The following is a 21,998-nucleotide window of genomic DNA, read 5'->3' as shown; positions in this document are numbered from 1 at the left end:
TTTGTGGCACCACCTGACCCCGAGGCACCACAGGGAGTGATCCCCAAGAATAGAAGTGGGAGTGACCCCCAGCACTACTAGGTGTAGTCTCCCTAAAAAATAAACAAAATTAGGAACAATTTAAGAAAATTTTAGGCATGTACTTAAGTAATCCCCAGAGTATTGTTTGAAATCTGATTTTTTTTTAAATTGGGTTTGGGGCCAATTTTGGTCCTGTGCTCAGGGATCCCTCTTGGCATGCCTCAGAAGACCATATGTATTATCTGGGATCAAACTTGGGTTGACTGTGTGCAAGGCAAGTACCCGATCAGCCTGCTGTACTATATAATTTGCCCCTGAAACACTTTTTAAACATTGAGAGCACTCATCTAAATTCTCACACAGAGACTCACTAATGTGTACAAGTCTACTCAGTCATCAAATGATGTTTCAGAATACAAATCCAAATTTTCTTTCAGCCCACTGCACTCTCCACCACACCCACTGCTTCTTTAATTGCTGAGATGAAAAAATTATTATGTGTGCTATTTTTATCAGTTTTCCTGAAGATCATAATTCTATCCTTGCTATAGATGAAGAACTAAGTGCACTTATGTTAATTTTTATGCTAATAAAGCTTATCAGCACGAGAAATTAAAAAAAATAGCTCTCTAAATTTAGTTCAAGGCTGAAGTCATGAGATTATTTTTTTTTCTGTCAAAATGCCAAACTGAAATAAATAGCAGAGTGGGAAACCATGGGAATGCAGTCTGGGGCAGTCTCGGGTTCATGCAGTCATTCAACTGACGATCGCTTTCCTTTCTAGCATGATGTCATACTTTGTTAGGGTATGAAAATTTCCTCTTATAAGAATAGAAGGAAATAAGTAGAAGGGGATGTCTGAGACTAAATCCAAAGCCTGTGATCTTAATTAACTATGATGTCTATTGCCTTTCCAGAGGTGCAAGGAGCAAAGGCAAATACACAGATAGTAACGTGAAAAGCTAGGCAAATTAAAGGAAAAATATTTTGTGCAAACCCAGCAGTGTTTAGAGATTACTACTTGCTCTGTGCTCAAGGATCATTCTTGGTGATGCTTGGGGGACCATACAGGGTGCTGGTATGAAATGGGGAACTATCACGTACTAGGCAAACATCTTACCTGCTGTACTATCTTTCCAACCAGCCCTAGGCAGTTTTTTTTAAGTTCCTAATTTATATGTTATTGTTATTTTTTGTTTTTGTCATAATGTTCAGGGCTCAATTCCTGGCTCTGCCCTCAGGAATACTCCTTGTGGTGCTTGAGGCACCAAATGGGATGTGGGGAATTGAACTCAGGTCAGGGTCTTGCAAGACACTGCCAAATGTGGCCCCAAAACAAAAGCAAATAAATCAAAAATAAATTTTTTTTGCTTTGTGGGTCACACCTGACGATGCACAGGGGTTACTCCTGGCTTTGCACTGAGGAATCACCTCTGGCGGTGCTCAGGGGACCATATGGGATACTGGGAATAGAACCCGGATCGGCCAGTGTACTATTGCTCCAGCCCCCTAAAAAATAATTTTAACGTAAAATCCTTTCAGTCACCACCCACACCAATAAATAGGACTTTCCCAGGCATTTTGGAAGTGCCTCCATATACACCAGACGAAGCATAGCTTGCTCTCTTCCTCCAAAATAATTATCCACTGTACTATCTCTCAGGCCCTGCTAATTTATATGTTATTCTTTTTTTCTTTTTTTTTTGGTTTTTGGGTCACACCCGGCGATGCACAGGGGTTACTCCTGGCTCATGCACTCAGGAATTACTCCTGACGGTGCTCAGGGGACCATATGGGATGCTGGGAATCGAACCCGGGTCGGCCGCGTGCAAGGCAAACACCCTACCCGCTGTGCTATTGCTCCAGCCCCCGATATATGTTATTCTTAAGAGTAATTTTGTTAAATAATTGTCCTTGCAGTTTTATTAGTGGAAACATAATAATGTGAAAGACATTAAGTCACAAAGATAACTTCAGATACTATTTATTAATTAAGCCTTTATTCTTGATTTTCCACAAAACCTAAAGTGAATTTGTTTTTCTTCAAGTGATTTTTTTTTTGGAGGGTGTGGAGTCCACACCCAACAATGCTCAGAGCTGAAATATTGCATTGTGCTCAGGATCACTCCAGCAAGGCTTGGGGGGACCATATGTGGTGCCAGAAATCGAAACTGAGTCGGCTGTGTGCAAGGCAAATACCCTGCCCATTGTACTATCTCTCTGACCCTAAGTCTTATATTCTTTTTATGTTGAGAAATAATTCATTGCTTCATCATATCGTTCACAAGCTCCTAAGTATCAGACACTATCTGTGGTCCTGAGTTATAAATAGGAGCAAGTTCCTGGGCCCAGAGGAATAGCACAGGGAGGGGCTTAGAACTCCTGCCATGGGGAGTGTTTGAGAATTAGAACTGGATGTGTGCTCCAACTTCCATGCTTTATTGAGCAACACTGCTTAAAATAATAATGATAATAATAGTAACAATAATAAAGCCTCTGATTTCACTAAGCAGGGTATTATGCTATACTAAGCACAATAGAATCCCTATTTGCTGTGTTAGAGATGATACAACTCTATTTAATAAAGTTACTATATACATGTCTTTAGAAAAGATAAGAAAAAACTGTAGTAAAATATGTTTGGAAAGCAAAGCAACTATAGTCCCTTCTCATTGCTTTAAATAAAACTCATTTATTAAAACTCCAAAAATTTTAGACAATTTAAGTATCTCTCTCTCTCTCTTTTTTTTTTTTTTTTGCTTTTTGGGTCACGCCAAGCAATGCTCAGAGATTACTTCTAGCTCTGCACTCAGGAACTAGTTCTGACATTGCTTGGGGGTTGGCTGCATTCAAAGCAAACTCCCTTCCTGCTGTACTATACCTCCGACCCCAATGAGACTGTCTTTTAAACACTATTTCTCTAAGTGTTTTGTGGATATTTTCCTTTCATATTTTGGGATGGCACTTACTAATCCCCTGTGGAATGAATGTTCTGAAGAAGCCAGTTTTTAATTAATTAATTTGCTGTTCTTAGCATCAAACCCAGGTCACATACCTGCAAGTCACATGTCTTATCCCTCAACCACATCCACAGCCCAAAAGAGACCAATTTCAGAAAATACTGAATTGAAAGAGCTATTTGTGTTGTTCATTTTATGTTCTAAGACTCTGTACGTTTAAATATTTATTTTATGTGGTTAAATTTTGGAAGACATAAATAAATCTGCACTATCCCCAATCACTTGTATCACTTGTATCATTTGTCATCCCGCTGCTCATCGATTTGCTCAAGCGGGCGCCAGTGATGTCTCCATTCATCCCTGTCGCGTGCTAATATAGCCCAATGGTGTCTGCTCACTCCAGGAACACAAAGAGCCTCAAACTGTTCATTTAGGATCTTGACGAAGAAGAAGTCTGACCATCTCGTAGGTGGGCGGCCACGTGGTCTTTTGACGTCCCATGGAATCCAGTCAGTAACAGCTCTAGTCCAGCGGTTGTCTCTGAATCGCATTACGTGTCCGGCCCATCTGACTTTTGATGTCTTGGCAAACGAGACAGTGTCCATTATTCTTGATCGTTAATGGAGGTCAGAACTCCGGATTCCTTCTCTCACTTGAGTGAAACGTGATATTCCAAGCATAGCTCTTTCGATTCCTCTTTGGGATACCCAAATAGCATTCTCATCCTGTTTTCCTAGGGCCCAGGTCTCTGAGGCATATGTTAGTGCAGGAAGAACAGTGGAGTTGAAAAGATGTGCCCAGAGTTGGAGATTCTTCATCCTCTTAACCACTTCTTTGATGCTCTTGAAGGCGTTCCATACTGCTCTCTTCCTCCTGCACAGTTCAGGTGTCAGGACGTTTGTCATGTTGAGTTCTCAACCTAGGTACACATAACTGCTGCATTCGGAGGTGTTTGTTCCATTGAGGGCAAATGGAACTATCCCAAATATGCAATAATAATCAATGAAAATGCAATAATAATCAACTATTATAATGAAAATCTGTTAGACACACTCTTCCATTTCCAGGTTGACTTCTCTTTGTAAAATTCCATAACTTTTTTTTCTTTTTTTGCCTTTTGGGTCACACCTAGCGATGCACAGGGGTTATTCCTGGCTCTGCACTCAGGAATTATTCCTGGTGGTGCTCAGGGGACCATATGGGATGCTGGGAATTGAACCCGGGTAGGCCGCGTGCAAGGCAAATGCCCTACCTGATGTGCTATTGCTCCAGCCCCAATTCCATAACTTTTAAAATGTCTGGGTTTTTTTTTTTTTGAGGAGGGGTGGGCACACCTGATTGGTCAGGGCTTACTCCTGGCTCTGAAGTTAAGGGCTCACTCCTGGTGAGGCTAACTTCTGTAACTTTTTTATTGTAAACCGAACACTGGTTTAGAAAATTAAACAAATACAGAATTCAGTGAAGAATGATAAAGTATGGGGGCCAGAGTGATTGATTTTACAGCAGGTAGAGAGATTGCCTTGCAGGAGGCTGACCCACATTTGATTCCCAAAGCCCCATATGGTCCCCTAAGCCTGCCAGGAGTGATCCCTGCGTGCAAATCCAGGAGTAAACCCTGAGAAATGCCAAATATGGCCCCCAAACAAAAGCCAACAATTTTTTTAAAATTAAGGTAAAATCCATTCAGCCACCATCCACACCAATAAATAAAACTTTCTTGGGCATTTTGGAAGCCCCTCCATATGTCCCAGACAAAACAGCTTGTTCTCTTCCCTCCAAAACAACTCATCCTAACATTCATAATGATGACTCTTACATTTCCTTACTCTAGTTTTGTCTTGTCTATAAAATAATATTATACCAATGAAATATCTTTAATTTATTTTTTCTGGTAGTCACAAGAATTGAACCAGAGTCTCACATATACAAATGCTCGATTGTTGAGCTCTACCCCTGGCTTAATTTTTTTAACTTTTTTATTCATTAAGATTTTGGATTTGTAATACTTTTAATAATGGTTTATTGTGCACATAGTTTCAACACCACACCAATCACCAGTGTACCCACCTATCTCCGCCGAAGAACCCTAATACCTCTCTCAACCTCTCCATCCCACACCCTCTAAATTCAGTTATGTGGATCAACTCTCTTGTCTTTGATCCTGTGTCCTTGGCCCTTCTGCTACTTTGCTGTATGTCTTTTAATTCCCACCTATGTGAAACATCATTGTCTTCTAATCTACAGGTTCTCCTCCATCCTTTTCTTTGTACGTCATGTGTGATCCATTTTAGAACTCAGTTTATGACACATAGCATGCCTTAGCCTGGCTTTTGAGGATTGCATACTCGTATATAGTTAACTCAATCTGATCCTATGTCCTCTGTACTACCTAGAAGTTGGCATCTGGATCCAGTGGCTTCATCAGGTTCAAAGTTCATCTTTTTTGGTGGTTTTTTTCCATGTAAAAATACTTTTACTCTTTCTTTTAATTTGATCATTGATATTCAAAATTTAGATTTATCAAGTTGTGAAAATTTCTATTTCTAACACTTTTTTTGGTTGTTGGTTTTGGGGCCATCTGATGGTGCTCATAAGCTATTTCTATATTTGTGTTTGGAGATCACTCCCAGGGGTGCTCAGGAAACCATGTGGTGCTGGTGATTGAACCCAGGATTCCTACATGTGAAGCATGTGCTCAGCCTGTTGATTCTCTTCTCTGACCTTTCATATATTAGCACTGTCACTGTAGCACTGTTGTCCCATTGTTCATCGATTTGCTCAAGCAGGCACCAGTAACGTCTCCATTGTGAGACTTGTTACTGGTTTTGGCATATCGAATATGCCATGGGTAGCTTGCCAGACTCTGCTGTGCAGGCAGGATATTCTCAGTAGCCTGCCGGGCTCTCTGAAAGGGATGGGGGAATCGAATCCAGATCGGCCCCATGCAAGGCAAACGCCCTACCCGCTGTGCTATCGCTCCAGTCCTTTCATATCACTTGTATCGTTTGTAGTCCCGTTGATCTTCGATTTGCTCGAGCAGGCGCCAGTAATGTCTCCATTTGTCCCTGTCGTGTGCTAACCTTTCATATATTATTACATATATAATAATGTGAAGCATAATACCTCTTTTCCACTAGTTGGCTTACAATGGAACAGTTTATATAGAAAAGGCAGGAATAATGGTGAGGATTTTTTTATTTCTCCATTTAGATACAATTTATTGACTTTCCGTCATATTTTAAAAATTATCAGACTGGTGAGATAGTACAGAGTTTAAGGCACTTGCTTTGCATGTAGCTGACCCCACTTTGATCCCTGGCAACTCATTAACCCCTGTATTATCTCTCAGGCCTTCTCTTTGCAACTGAGTTGAGCAAACACTTCCAAGCTTTACTTGCCATTCTCAGGTTGCCTCACAGTGTTTCCCAGAAAATTCTTGGGCACTGCATAGTCCCTTGAGCTCTGCATCTGGAGCAGCCCCCAAATACTGCTGGATGTAACCCAGAAAGGATAAAACACAAAGTGCCTCTTTGTCACTTTACTCCATCATGTTGCCTGAAAGAGATCCTCCCTTGGAGAAAAAGATCTAGGGCTTGACCCCAGGAATGCTACATGAGAGTGAACTAGGAGACTCCTTATTCCAAGAATTTTATGGAGCAGAATTTCTATAAGAATTCCACAAATTTCAAGAATTTTAAGGGAGAGAGAACTACCTTCTCTGAGTTATTGATATTCTGACTTGTCTTATCATGTTCTGGTGTATACATATAATACCTCACTTTGGAATTTCCCCCAACATTTATTTATGCTTTCTCCCTTTATGAGACAGCCTGATAGTTGAGGCAGATCCACTACATATCCCACATATAGGATAAATCCAACAATTTCAAAATGTAGTGATTTGTTCAAGGACTAGCAATTTAGCTGACAGCCTTCCTCAGAATCCCCCAGTATAGATGTTGGTTTTAGTTGTGATACAAACACAGTGCAAGGTTTGGGAGAGGCACTCTTTCTTGGGAAAGAATGTAACCCTATATGAAATCTTAGAAGCATGCATCTTTAGAAAGATCCAGCGAGGGGATATGTCTGGCTTGTGGAGAAAAGTAAAACCAATAGTGTTAAATTTTCAGATGAATAAAAGTCTCAGCTTTCCCCCTTAGTTGTAATCTTTTAAGGAAAAGGAATCAATACATTTCCAGGGACATTGAGCCAACTTTACTTGGGTTTTCTGCTTATTACATTCAGGGACATCTTAACAGATGTATCTCTGATGGTTTCAGGATTACATCACTTACTCCAGAAATAAAGGAAAACCTTTCCAGGGAAGTTTTTTTTTGACAGAAAGTTCTAGTTTGACATAACTTTGTTGTGCTTTTTACTACAATTCTTTGTTGTGCTTTTTACTACAATTCTTTATTCTCTAATTTTATTTTCAAAAATTTGAAGGATAGGTTTGGAAACACTGAGGTAGGTGTGTGTGTGTGTGTGTGTGTGTGTGTGTGTGTGTGTGAGCTCAAAGGTGTTGTTTATCCTGTATGAAAACACTGTTTAGTTTTATTTTTTTCTCTCATTCTGTTGTTGTTGCTTTGGGGTCACACCAGAAGTGCTCAGAGTTTACTCCTATCTCTGCACTCAGGGAGCAGTCCTGGCAGTGTTCAGGGCACCATATGAGGTGTCAAGGATCAAACTTGGGTCAGCTGCATGCAAGGCGAGTGCCTTATCCACTGTAATGTCTCCCAACCCCTGCTTGGTTTTTGTATGCTGACTCACGTCTCTGCCTTCTTTGATCATTCCCAAGATTGCTTCTGCACTAATTTGTATGTTTTATTATCTCTATTTCCCTCTCTAGCTCCCAAAAGTGTGCAAGCTTTTACACCTTTATTCTTCTATTTAAGGTCTCTAGAGTGGTTTTTTCCTTTTTTTTTTTTTTTTTTTTGCTTTTTGGGTTACATCCAGAGATGCACAGGGGTTACTCCTGGCTCATGCACTCAGGAATTACACCTACACCTGGCTGTGCTCAGGGGACCATATAGGATGCTGGGAATTGAACCCATGTCAGCCACGTGCAAAGCAAATGCCCTACCCGCTGTGCTATCGCTCCAGCCCCCAAGAGTGGTTCTTTTCTTAAGTCTCCAAAGGCTCTTCTTCTATTTGCTTATATCAACTGCCAAGTAGGATATGAATTTTTCCCATCTTCATTGCTCTCATTCTTCTCTGCTTTCCAAAATGATCTCTTCCTCATTCATTTTTTTTTGGTCTTGTTTCTTCTTTAAAGTTAAGCTTAAGTCCCACTTCTTCAAAGAAGTGGTTGGTAAGATGGTCAGATGGCATTTCCACTCCAACTTTTCCCTCTCTCACCTGTTAAGAGTAATCAGTTGCACAGCAAACCCCTCAGCAAGTGCCAGAAACACCCGTATTCCAATGTTAAACTTGACCTGAATGATAAAGTTGTTGGATAAATACCACAACTTGAGGGAAGACCACTAAAACAAATCTCTTTCCATTTTGAGCCTCCAGGGTTAGAAATCCCAGACCCATCTGACAAAGTTCCTGATAGGCCAGAAGACTGACAGTTGGTGCCAGAAGTCAACATCTCATGTTCCCTGGACTTAGAGGGATGTTTAAAAGCTAAGATGGGTAGACTACCTTAAGGACTGGAGCACATGCTTTGCATGTGGGATGCTGGGGTTTGATCCCTGGCACTGTATGCCACCCCCAAGCACTGTCATGAGTGACCCCTGCGCATCTAGCTAGTTATAGCCCCTGAGCACCATTTGGTGTGGCCCAAGGCCAAAATAATAATAATAATAATAATAATAATAATAATAATAATAATACAAACTAACGCTCTAGACATAATATAGGAGATAAGATGTCTGCCTTGCATGGAATCAATCCTGGTTCGATCTGCATCACAGATGTTTCCATGAGGTATCAGTAAAACGCAGTGTCAGAAATAGTCCCTCAGAAATAGTCACCACCAGTTGTGACCCAACATTCTCCCACCCCCCGCCAAATAATGATAATAAGTTAAGTCAAACAAAAAGTAGACTCAATAAGATCATGGGGGTAGAAGAGGTTAAGGACTGATCCCAGTGAGTGAATCTGGGGAGTAGAAACTGATAGAAAAACAATTGTATCTTCAGTGCCTAAAAGACCGTTGTGTGCTTTCTTTCAGTGTCTGTGAACTTGACTTGTCTCCAAGTGGTAAGGCTACTTTGGGTCAAATACAGCACTTTCTTTATAGAAGACAAATGTAAAATATCAGTAAGGGTTCTGGCTGTAAATAAATGGCACACTCATAGGGTTAAACTGAAGTTACAAAATCTGAAACGTAAGCACGAAAGTTTGTAAATCTGTGACTATACCTCACTAAAAAAATTTTTTTAATTATGAAAAAAAATAAACTGAAAAACTGAAGTACAGAAGGACCTGTTTGGCCAGAGAGATAGTACAGCAGGTAGGGGCACTTGCCTTGTATGCAGTCAAACTAGATTCAACCCTCAGCATCCCACCTCGAGCCTGGAAGCAGTGATCCCTGAGGACAGAGCCGGAAGATAGCCCTGAACACTGCTGGCTGTGACCCCAAAACAAAAACAAAAACAAAAAAAAAACAAAAAAAAGAGGAACTTTTCAGAGGCACAGGCAGGGTTAGGGGAAAAAAAACAAAGGCTAATGAAGTAGCAGGTATTCACAGGAGCTGAAAGCTGCTGCCTGCTCAGAACCAAAGGCAGGAGAGGGCGAGGTTCCAGAGGCCAACTGTGTGCTCTCCTCTCTCTTCTCAGTCACCATTGGGAGTTGCAGTTCTATTTAGCCATTCCCAGGGGAGAGTCTCAGGCTACAGGAGCAGCAAGCACCCAGTCCTGGAACTCTTTCTTGGACAAGAGCAAATGATGAATTTGTGTTGTGGGCCACCTCAGCCTACCCAGTGCCCTTAGTTCTGAATCTATAGCATTTAATTGCTTGCACCCTCATTTCCACTTTTAAACACTTATTTCCTGAGCTCTTCAGAGGCAGTAGAGGCTATGGGATAATTCACAGACAAATCAAATATCAGTGCTTCTAGCAGCTTGGCTCTGGTGGGCGAGCCCTGGAAACCACTGTCTGGGCTTTCAGTGAGTGCAACACATTATAGGTCTTCAGGTGGTAGTAGTTGAGGTGCATTCAGGGTCCTCTCTTGTGACTTGACACTATGTCAGACTCCATAAAACAAGACCGTTCATCCAGAAACTGTGGCAAAGCTAGTGGTAGCGCATTGACTTTTGCAAGAGTCCTCTAAATCAGGTAGCCATAGCTGTCTAATGCCTATGCATCTCTGTCCATTCTGTAACCCATTTTTCTCTGTATACACATTGCTGACCTCCATATGACTCATTTTTAGACAGAGCATTAAACTGGGCCAGTTTGTCCCTCTTAGTACTTATCACACAAGGTTTTTTCTTTTTGCTTTTTGGGTCACACCCAGCACTACACAGGGGTACTCCTGACTCTGCACTCAGGAATTACTCCTGGCGGTGCTCAAGGAACCATATGGGATGCTGGGAATTGAACCCGGGTAGCTTCGTGCAAGGCAAATGCCCTATCTGCTGTGTTATTGCTCCAGTCCCCTAAGTTTTTTTCTTAAGCTACCTCAACATGTAAATATGTTTCCTATGCTTAGTCTATAAAGAGTTTTGTAATTGGTATCCAATTCCTATAGCACAACTATGACAACTATAATGAGCGTTTGTCATGTCCATCCCCACAGTCTTCCATTCTCTCTCCCCTAAACATAGATGCTCAGTCAAAAGTCCTGGCTTCTCAATGTAGAGCTATCTTTCTTAAGAGACAGATGTATGATGCAGATTCTGCTAATCTGATGAAAATATTTTAGAATGGAATTACAAGGGCTAAAGAGATAGCACAGCAGGTAAGGCATTTGCATTGCACGCAGTTTACCAAGATTAGATACTTGGCATCCCATATGGCCCCTGAGCACTACCAGAAGTAATTCCTGAATACAGAGGCAGGAGTAACCCTTGAGCATCGCCAGATGTGACCAAAAAAGAAAAAAAAATGCAATAGAATTACAATTTACCCTTCAATGACACAGGCTTGAATTCTGAGGTCTACTGCTATATGGGAGATGTGGGAGTATTTCTTTTGCAGACTGTGCTGCTTGGGAGGAAGTGGGGCTTGGGAGAAGTGAGGGGGTGGTTTGGGCCAAGCCCCGAAGTGCTCAGGGTCTACTCCTGGGCCCGTGCTCTAGTGTCATTTCTGGAGGTGCTTGAAGGGCCACATGTGGTGCTAGGGATAGAACCAGGGTCAGTGGGATGAAAGACAAGTACCTTAACCTCTGTACTATCTCTCCAGCCCCATGCTAGAGTAATTATATTTTTTGTTTGTTTGGGGCCATAGGTTTTTGGGTTTGTGGGTATTTCTCTCAGGGCTTTCACACTCATGGCTTCAACCTACCTTGGATATTGATTGGTTAAATACCTGGATATAGACTTCTAAGTATGGAGGGTCTGGCTATGAGCTTTTTTTGGTTGCTGTTTTGGTTTATGTTTTGAACCACACCCTGCCCTGTTCAGGGTTTCTTCCTGGTTCTGCACCGAGAGATCACTTCTGAGAGGTGTGGGGTGCCGGGAATCAAACCCAGTTGAATACATGCAAGACAAGTGCCTTGTCTGCTGTACTATTTCTCTTGCCCCTGGCTAACTATGAAAGAAAGACTTTTAATTCTGCAGACTGCTAATCCCCCCATGTTGTTTAAGAATCAACTGCTTATTGGGAAAGAGGCCACAGTGTAGAATATATGTTTATAGCTGTGAATTCTGGAAAGAATGGAATAGTTCTGGAGCAGGGGGCTCCATCAGCAGAGCAGCCAGTGTACAAACACCAGAGCTTCAACGATTGCATTTGCCACATAGTGGTAGCACCAGGGATCAAACCAGGGTAGGTCACAAGCAAGGCAAATGCCTTAACCCTGACTCTCTCTCCACCCCTCTCCTTTCAGTTTTCATAAGCAGAATTAGGGAACAAAGTGGAAATCTTTTGTGAAGACCTCAACAACAACTTTAGAACCTCTCCTCACTCAGATTTTTTTTTGGTTGTTATTGTTTTGGGGCCACACCCAGTGGTGCTCAGGGGTTACTCCTGGCTCTGTATTGAGGCATTACCCTGATAGTGCTCAGGGGACCATATGAGATACTGAGATCAGTCTCGAGTTAGCTACATAAATGTAAACAAGGTAAATGCCCGACTTGTTGTACTATCACTCTAGCTCCTCCTCACTCACATTTAAAGACCTGCAGACCCAATCTAAGGCAAAGCGTTTTCTGTGACCTTTGAGGGCCTCAAAAAAAAGTTGTTTACTGGACTGGAGACATAGTACAGCAAATAGGGTGCTTGCTTTGCTCAAAACTGACCTGAGTTCGATCCCTGGTATTCCATATGGTCTCCGAACCCTGCCAGGAGTGATCCCAAAGTTCAGAGCCAGGAGTAATGCCTGGGTACAGCCAAGTAGCCCAAAATCTAAAGGAAAAACAAAAGTTGTTTACTCAAGAGCGGGAGATTCTTGGTCTTGGTTTTACTGGCTCCTTCCCCACCTGCACTGAGGTTTTCCTGTTTGGTTTGTTTCTGGGTAGAATGTTCACCAGTGTTTTCTGCAGTCTGGTAGATGCCTGATAACTGGAAGGATTTAAAGTGATGGTGGCAATGTAGTGTCACATCAATCCCAGAGAAACTGTGCCAGCTGGTGGCAGCGTGGACAGAGGACACTAGAAATATCCAGGCCCTCATGAATTGCTCATGGGGAGAAATGATACACTTATAGTCATAGTTATATGTTCATTTATTTGTTCTTGTAATTTTTTTTTAGTGAAGCAAGATAGTTTTCATTAAAACTTACTTAGACGTGAGAAGAGAGAAAAGGAGGAAGTGAATATTCAAGAGAGATCACAGTCTTCTTCAGAGTGGAAAAAAAAAGCAATGAGACAGAGACAAGTGAGAGAGAGAGATTTGTTCAGGAAGAAAACAGACTTGAAGAGAAAGCCCTGTTTAATTTCTTACAGCTTTCTTATGCAAGTAGGAACAAAGGACTGGTCCCTGAAGTTTGTATCTTTCTGCAGAAAGATATCAAGTTTTGACAGGCTTAGCCTCATTAAAAAGATTTAGAAAAAGACTGATGCCGTATGATTCCAACCATATGACATTCTGGGAAAGGCAAAACTATAGATACAATTAAAATCTTAGCTGTTTTGGAAAGAGGTGAAAAAAGAGAGATGACTAGGCAGACCTAAGAGAATTTTAATGAAGTAAATCTATTTTTTATGAAATTACAATGATGAATATATATCTTTATACATTTGCTAAAACCCAGAGAATGTACCACACCAAGACTGAACACTGGGGCTGGAGAGATAGCACAGCGGTTAGGGCGTTTGCCTTGCACGCGGCCGACCCGGGTTCAAATCCCAGCATCCCATATGGTCCCCTGAGCACAGCCAGGGGTAATTCCTGAGTACAAAGCCAGGAGTAACCCCTGTGCATCGCCAGGTGTGACCTAAAAAAAAAAAAAAAGCAAAAAAAAAAAAGACTGAACACTAATGTAAACTATGGAATCTATGAGATAATGATGTGTCAGTGTAAGTTCATTAGTGGGAACAAGTATAGTAAATTGTACCACAAAACTCAGAGTCTCAATAATGCAGAGTATTGTGTACTTGAGAACAGTAGATAAGTGGGAACTTCCATATCTTTTGCTCTAATTTACTGTGAACCTAAAACTTCTCTAAATAATAAATTTATCTAAAAAATGTGAAACTTATTTTTTAAAAGCTGCAAGTATAGTACAGAGAACACTTGATCTTAGAACATTTTTGAGTGAATTTCCAACTTGACATCTCATCATTTTCAAATACTTATGGGAATTCTTGTAGCACATTCTCTTACTTAATTACAATTTAAGCATCCAAATCAGGAAATTATCATTAATAATATAATACTTAGACTCCTACATTCCATCACTTGTCCCTTTTAGCAAAATAAATTATCCAATTCAGAAAATGAAAAGAAATAAAGAATTTAGAGGCCTCAGATCAACTATAACCAAGACTTCCTTTGTGTAGACAAATGATCAGATATATAAAAACTGTAGGACATTAGTAAAAAAAGAAATTTGCAACTTTCTTCTTGGGTTTAAAATAAAGAGCTTGAGGAAAGAACTAGAGGAAGAAGAGAACTCTAGATCTTTGATACAAGTTGAGTGGATGGTTGGCATGATTGGTCGTTAGAAGATGAACCAAAACATAACAAGTCAAGTAGCTGCCACTAAAACAGTCTTCAAAATACACACCAAGGGGCAGGAGAGATAGTACAGTGGGTAGGGGATAATTGCATGTGGCCTTGTACATGACTGACCCTGGTTTGACTCCTGAGCACAGAGCCAGGAGTCAGCCCTGGGTACTGCCAGGTGTGGCCCCCAAACAAAAACAAATAAACAAACAAAAGCCACAAAAACACATGCCAAGAATGAAGAGTTCAGAGGCACTAAAAGATGCTTTGCATGAAAATCCTGACTTTTGTGGTTGCATAAGCTATACTTATAAGAAATAGAACATCAGAAAGGAAAGTGCTCTGATGGACCTAATAGCAAAACACACAAATAAATGCACATGGTACAAGTTGTAAATTATAAAGTCAAGCAAGTCTCTGGTGAATGTGTGCAGAAAGTTAGGCCTGGACTGCTGTTCTTGGAGAAAATAATACTGATGGTGAGAGGCCCGGAAAAGTTCAGGGGCATGAAGGCTTGCCTTGGAAGCAAGAGTTCACTCCATGGTGCTATTCACATGCAATCTGCTCTCTGGGAACCCCAGATGGTGCAACAAAGAGTGAAAGGAGAGGCCCAGTGCACAGCCAGCTGTGCCTGAGCACTGCAACTGAAGTGTGTGAACCCCAGTGAACATGAGCATGCATCAAAACCAGATGTGCACCCTCGGGAAGCCCCACAACCATGTGTGTAACCCCTGATAATCACAGCAACAAAGGAAAGGGAGAAAACACACAAATGATGGGAAATTGAGGAACAAAAGCATTAGAAATTTGTGTCTTCTGAGAAGAGAAATCAAAAGAAGTTACTTTGGGGCCAGAGAGATAATACAAGGATTTAGGCCCTGGAGATTTTGGTGTTCACTTTTTGGTTGTCTTTAGAAAAATGAAATTTAAGTGTATAGAGATCATTAAACTTTGGAAATTTGCTACCCACCACTAGCATCCTGAAGAATTTTTTTAATGGATTAATAGGTTTGATATAAATATTTCTTTTTTTTTTTTTAAACAAATAATTTATTTTTTTTTATTTTTTTTTTGGTTATTTTATTTTATTTTATTTTTTTAAATTTTTATTAAATCACCATGTGGAAAGTTACAAAGTTCTCAGGTTTATATGTCAGTTATACAATATTCAAACACCCATCCCTTCACCAGTGCCCAAATTCCACCACCAGAAACCCCAGTTTACCCCCCGCCCCCACCCCCTACCCCCTACTGTATAACTAATGAATTTCACTTCATTTTTTCTTTACCTTGATTACATTCCATAATTCAACACAAAACTCACTATAGTTGACATAACTCTCTCTCTCTTTTTTTTCTCTTTTTCCTTTTCCATTTTTTTTTTTTTAATTTTTCCCCCTCATCCCCCTTCCTGCGCCTCATAGTATGGTGTACTCCACGCCACGTTGGCCAGCGTGGGGCTTTTGCTTAGCTCATAGTCCAGAGGTGGCTGTTACATTAAGAACCTTCAATATTTCAACAAAAACTTACTGTTATTATTTGGAGTTTCCCCCCCAAGTCTGACCTGTTCAAATGGAACCCTTTCACATTGATGACAATTATAAACGTTATGTCGCGCGGACGCAGCAGCGTCCGCGCGGTTTTGGATTTCTGTATAAAGTCCTGGGAAAATTCTGCCAGAAATTACATATTTCCTCCGTTAGCCGGCGTGGGGCAAAGGCTTAATTCACAGTCTCCATACATGGGTGCAGGCACTTGCTGGATCCCCAATTCCTAAAGCTGTCTCTGGTTCCCGCTAGTTCCACATCCACCGGCTCTGCAGGGGCATGGGCGCCCGGGCCGAAAACCCGGCCGGCCGGAGCCGAGCACGGGCCCGACTAGGGCTGGCTCTGTATCCTGTGGCTGTTTCAAGTTCAAAGCACACATTTTTTTTTTTTTTTTTTTCCGCGCCACCAAGTTCGTACCTTCTCAACGGACCCACAAAATGTCGGATACCACGCCTTCTCCCGGAGGGGAGAGATAAATATTTCTTTAAAATATCCTTGGGCTTGGGCTGGAGTGATAACATAGTGGGTAGGGCATTTGCCTTGCACGTGGCCAACTCGGGTTCGATTACTCCGCTCCTCTTGGAGAGCCCACTCCGCCCCTCTCGGAGAGCCCGGCAAGGTACCGAGAGTATCCCGCCTGCACGGCAGAGCCTGGCAAGCTAGCCGTAGCATACTCGATGTGCCAAAAACAGTAACAATAAGTCTCAAAATGGAGACATTACTGGTGCCCTCTCGAGCAAATCGTTGAGCAATGGGATGACAGTGCAGCAGTAGTCCTTGGGCTTGCTCTTCAAGTCCTTGTTCTCACTTGAACATGTATCTTGCTTGCTTTTCTCTGTTTCTTTATTTTCTTACTTCCACTCTGGAAAATGCTATGTTCTGTCTCTAACACATACTTCTCTTTCTCTCCCCTCACATCTTTCTAAATAAGTTTCAACAAAAACTATCTTGCTTCACTCACTTACATACACATGCACACACATACACACACACAATCTTTGTATGCTGCTAACCTTGGTTCAATCCCCATCACCACATATGGTATCCTGAGCCATGCCAGGAGTGATCTGAGGCACAAAGCCAGAAGTGAACCCTGAGGACTGATGAGTGGGTGCCCCTCACCCAATAAATAAAATTTTTTTCACTAAATCACTAGTTGAGAATTTACTAATAGAGAGAATCTTTCCAAAACCAGTAGAAAGTTTGCTCTTCAAGCCTGTCTTCTCTTGAACATGCATTTCACTTTGCTTATCTCTATGTCTCTGTACTTACTTTCTTGCTTGCTTTTTCAAGTTCATGTTTCTTCTTCAATATATATTTATTTCCTCTCTTCTCTCATATTTAAGTAAGTTTCATTCAATAAAAACTATCTTTCTGAGAGAGAGAGAGAGAGAGAGAGAGAGAGAGAGAGAGAGAGGAGTTCAACAATGCATGTTGAAAAACCTATGAAATTAGAACCAAAATTCTGCAGAGAAGCTCCAAAGAATTCCAGGCTATTTTTTAATTTTATTTTTAAATTTAGTTTTATTTTTATAAAGTTGTTCACAATAATTTGTTACATTTAATATTCTAACATCAATCCCATCACCATTACATTACCGACCACCATATTTCTAATGTTTCCATCCCGACCCCAAAGTCCTGCCCCCAAAGCAGGAACTAAATAATTTATTTTGTATATTAATAAATAATCTACTAAAATGAATAATCCATTAAAAATTATCCAAAATATTTTCTTAGAGGAAAGTGTGTGAAGATTGTTGTATTTCACCCTGGAACCATTTGGCCCTTCTATAAGAGATTACTAACATGTTGTTAAAGGTTGAACCTTGTGTGCTTATGTATATACATATATGTATATATATTTATATTTTTTCTCCCCGAGATGGGTTGCCTTCTACATTACATCCTATTAAATGTGGTGTGCTAATCTTGGTACATCGGTGGTGTAGAGTATGTCACCCAACCATAAACGTAGCTATGTGCTCCTATAATTCTAAAATTTTAAATATTGTTATACAGCTTAGGTAAATTAATTTTTTTTGTTTAACTGGATGGTGATTTGGGAGTCTGGAGGCTCTCTATGGCATTTTGTGTCTCTCTCTTTCAAGAGATTTATTTATGAGTCTCTGGATCATGGCCATTAATGAGCTTGTACGGCACCAGAGACGGTTCTTGGGCATGATTTCCAGGCTACCAGAAACACAGGGAGATGGGGGAAGGTTGCTCATTCCCGACTCCATGAAAGCCTAAAGATTTCAGTCACAAGTCCCATATACCTGAGTTTTTCAGCAGATTCACTCATGGATGAGACTAGTCCAAGCCTGTGGCGGTCAGCCAGGAGTATGGCAGCGATTGAGTTCTGGAGATTTTAGGCTACCAGCATGATGTTAAGGAGGGGAGGGGAACTCACTGCACCCCTCTGGGTTGCCCTGGATGAGACTGCAGGCTATTTTAAAGCAGTTTATTCCCCAAGAAAAAAAGGCTCATGCTAGTAGGTTGAGAGTTCTCTGACTGAAAGAAATCTAGGTAATTAGAGAAGAAAGTGCCTGCACTGAGACATTTGGAATGAGATTTTTAGACTGCAGGCAGTCCAAGAGGGATATTGTCAGAGGCCCAAGAGCATCACAAAGGAAACCTCTGGATGAGCAGATCCTGAGGAAGAACTACAGGCTTCTTCTGAACTGAACACCCATTCCGAGGTAGGCAGGTCCAAAAGCAGATCCTGCCATCAGTCTAGCTCCATCCTCTGCTGGAAGAAGACAGAGCTGCCACCTGCTCTCCTCAGTGACAGAATTCAGGGTTTTATTTTAGATTAACTTTTCCCCTAATCCAGCAGCTCCAGCTCTGGTAACTCACAGAGGGCAATTCTGGAGAAGTAGCTTCCCTCCTTCTTTCCCGTTCTTGAGAAGTGAGATAGAAACTCCTCAGAGCCCTCTACAACCACCCTAGAGCTTTCTGAACCAGCATATGCCCCACTGGCAGCAAGAAGTGTCTGACCACCCAGGCATCCCTGGTCTCTGTCTACATAGCTGCTGGCCTTCCCAGTGGATCCTGCCTACCACAGAATCTAGGAATCTACTTCTGAAGATCTAGGGCCATAGTGGCATACTACGATTGTTCCCTGCCCCCTCAAATAGTTTGATTTTTTTGGTTTTAATTTTGCGGCCACTGATTATACAATGACACCAAAGAATTTTGATAGGATAATAAATTCTTAGGCTATTGTTTTACAGCCGTAGACTTTTAGGATGTGAATCTTGAAAATTGTTTTACTTTTTTGTTTGCTTGCAGATGGTATGACTATATTTTAATAGGTTCAGTAAAGTGATTCAGAAACCTGAATTTTTGTCTTCTAAAGTAATTTTTAATTTGTGATTATATTATTTAATTGATTCTACAATCACCTGTATCACTTGTCATCCCATTGATCTTCGATTTGCTCAAGCTGGCCCCAGTAACGTCTCCATTCATCCCTGTCGCGTGCTAGTGTAGCCCAGTGGTATCTGCTCGCTCCATGAACACGAAGAGCCTCAAAACATTTGTTCAGGGTTTTGACGAAGAAGTCTGACCATCTCGTAGGTGGGCGGCCACATGGTCTTTTGAAATCCAATCAGTAACAGCTCTAGTCCAGCGGTTGTCTCTAAACCGCATTATGTGTCCGTCCTATCTTATTTTCGACACCTTGGCAAACAAGACAGCGTTCCTGATTCTTGATCATCTATGGAGCCCGGAACTCTGGATTCCTTCTTTCACTCAGTGATATGTGATATTCCAAGAATAGCTCTTTCAATTCCTCTTTGGGATACCCGAAAAGTGTTCTCATCCTGTTTGCGTAGGGCCCAGATCTCTGAGGCATATGTTAGTGCAGGAAGAACAGTGGAGTCGAAAAGATGTGCCCAGGACCGGAGGTTCTTCATCCTCTTAACCACTTCTTCAACACTCTTTTTTTTTTTTATAATTTATTTATTTTTAATTAGAGAATCACCGTGAGGGTACAGTTACAGATTTATACACTTTTGTGCTTATACTTCCCTCATACAAAGTTCGGGAACCCATCCCTTCACCAGTGCCCATTCTCCACCACCCGTAAACCCGGCGTCCCTCCCACTCTCCCCACTCCCATCTCCCCCCCACCCCACCCTGCCACTGTGGCAGGGCATTCCCTTCTGTTCTCTCTCTCTAATTAGCTGTTGTGGTTTGCAATAAAGGTGTTGAGTGGCCGCTGTGCTCAGTCTCTAGCCCTCATTCAGCCTGCAACTCCCTTCCCCCACATGGCCTTCAACTACAGTGTAGTTGGTGATCGCTTCTCTGAGTTGCCCTTTCCCCAGAACGTGAGGCCAACCGCGAAGCCATGGGGTCAACCTCCTGGTACTTATTTCTACGGTTCTTGGGTATTAGTCTCCCACTCTGATATTCTATATACCATAGATGAGTGCAGTCTTTCTATGTCTGTCTCTCTCTTTCTGACTCATTTCACTCAGCATGAAACTTTTCATGCCCATCCACTTAACTACAAAATTCTTGACTTCCTTTTTTCTAACAGCTGCATAGTATTCCATTGTATAGATGTACCAAAGTTTCCTCAACCAGTCATCCGTTTTGGGGCATTCGGGTTTTTTCCAGATTCTGGCTATTGTAAACAGTGCTGCGATGAACATACATGTGCAGATGTTGTTTCGATTGTACTTTTTTGCCTCTCTGGGATATATTCCCAGCAGTGGTATTGCTGGGTCAAATGGGAGCTCAACCTCTAGTTTTCTGAGAGTCGTCCATACTGTTTTCCAAAAGGGCTGAACTAGCCGGCATTCCCACCAGCAGTGTAGAAGGGTCCCTTTCTCCCCACATCCTCTCCAACAGCGGTTGCTTTTGTTCTTTTGGATGTGTGCCAGTCTCTGTGGTGTGAGGTGGTATCTCATGGTTGTTTTGATCTGCATCTCTCTGATGATTAGTGATGCAGAGCACTTTTTCATGTGCCTTTTGGCCATTTGTATTTCTTCCTTGGTAAAGTTTCTGTTCATTTCTTCGCCCCATTTTTTGATGGGGTTGGATGTTTTCTTCTTGTAGAGTTCAACCAGTGCTTTATATACCATTGATATCAACCCCTTATCTGATGGGTATTGTGTAAATATCCTTTCCCATTCTGTGGATAGTCTTTGGATTCTGGTCACTGTATCTCTTGCGGTGCAGAAGCTTTTTAGTTTAATGTAGTCCCATTTGTTTATCTCTGTTTTTACTAGATTGCTTAGTTCCGTGTCACCTTTGAAGATACCTTTATCTTCAATATCGTGGAGGGTTTCGCCGACCTTGTCTTCAATGTACCTTATGGTTTGTGGTCTAATGTTGAGGTCTTTAATCCATTTTGATCTGACTTTTGTGCATGGTGTCAGGTCAAGGTCTAAACCCATTTTTTTGCATGTGGTTGTCCAGTTGTGCCAGCACCATTTGTTAAAGAGGCTTTCCTTGCTCCACTTCACATCTCTTGCTCCCTTATCAAAGATTAGATGATCATACATTTGGGGTTGTGTGTAGGGATATTCCACCCTGTTCCATTGGTCTACGGCTCTGCCTTTGTTCCAGTACCATGCTGTTTTAATTGTTACTGCTTTGTAGTAAAGATTGAGGTTGGGGAGGGTGATGCCTCCCATCATCTTTTTCCCAAGAATTGTTTTAGCTATCCTTGGACGTTTGTTATTCCATATGAATTTTAGGATTGCTTGATCCATTTATTTGAAGAGTGTCATGGGTATACTTATAGGGATCGCATTGAATCTGTATAATGCTTTAGGGAGTATTGCCATTTTGACAACATTGATTCTCCCTATCCACGAGCAGGGTATATGTTTCCATTTCCTCATGTCCTCTTTGATTTCACGGAGTAGCGTTATGTAATTTTCTTTGTAAAGGTCTTTTACTTCCTTGGTTAAGCTGATTCCGAGGTACTTGATTTTCTGGGGCACGATTGTGAATGGGATTGCTTTTTTCATGTCCCTTTCCTCTGCCTCATTGTTTGCATATATGAAGGCCATGGATTTTTGGGTATTGATTTTGTAGCCTGCAACTTTACTGTATAAGTCTATTGTTTCTAAGAGTTTCTTAGTAGGGGTTTTAGGCTTCTCTAGATATAGTATCATGTTGTCTGCAAATAGTGAGAGTTTGATTTCTTCCCTTCCTATCTGGATGCCCTTAATCT

The sequence above is a fragment of the Sorex araneus genome, chromosome 3 (assembly GCF_027595985.1).
Source record: "Sorex araneus isolate mSorAra2 chromosome 3, mSorAra2.pri, whole genome shotgun sequence".
NCBI lineage: Eukaryota > Metazoa > Chordata > Mammalia > Eulipotyphla > Soricidae > Sorex > Sorex araneus.
The sequence above is the reverse complement of the archived record's forward strand: the minus strand, read 5'-3'. Positions refer to the sequence as shown.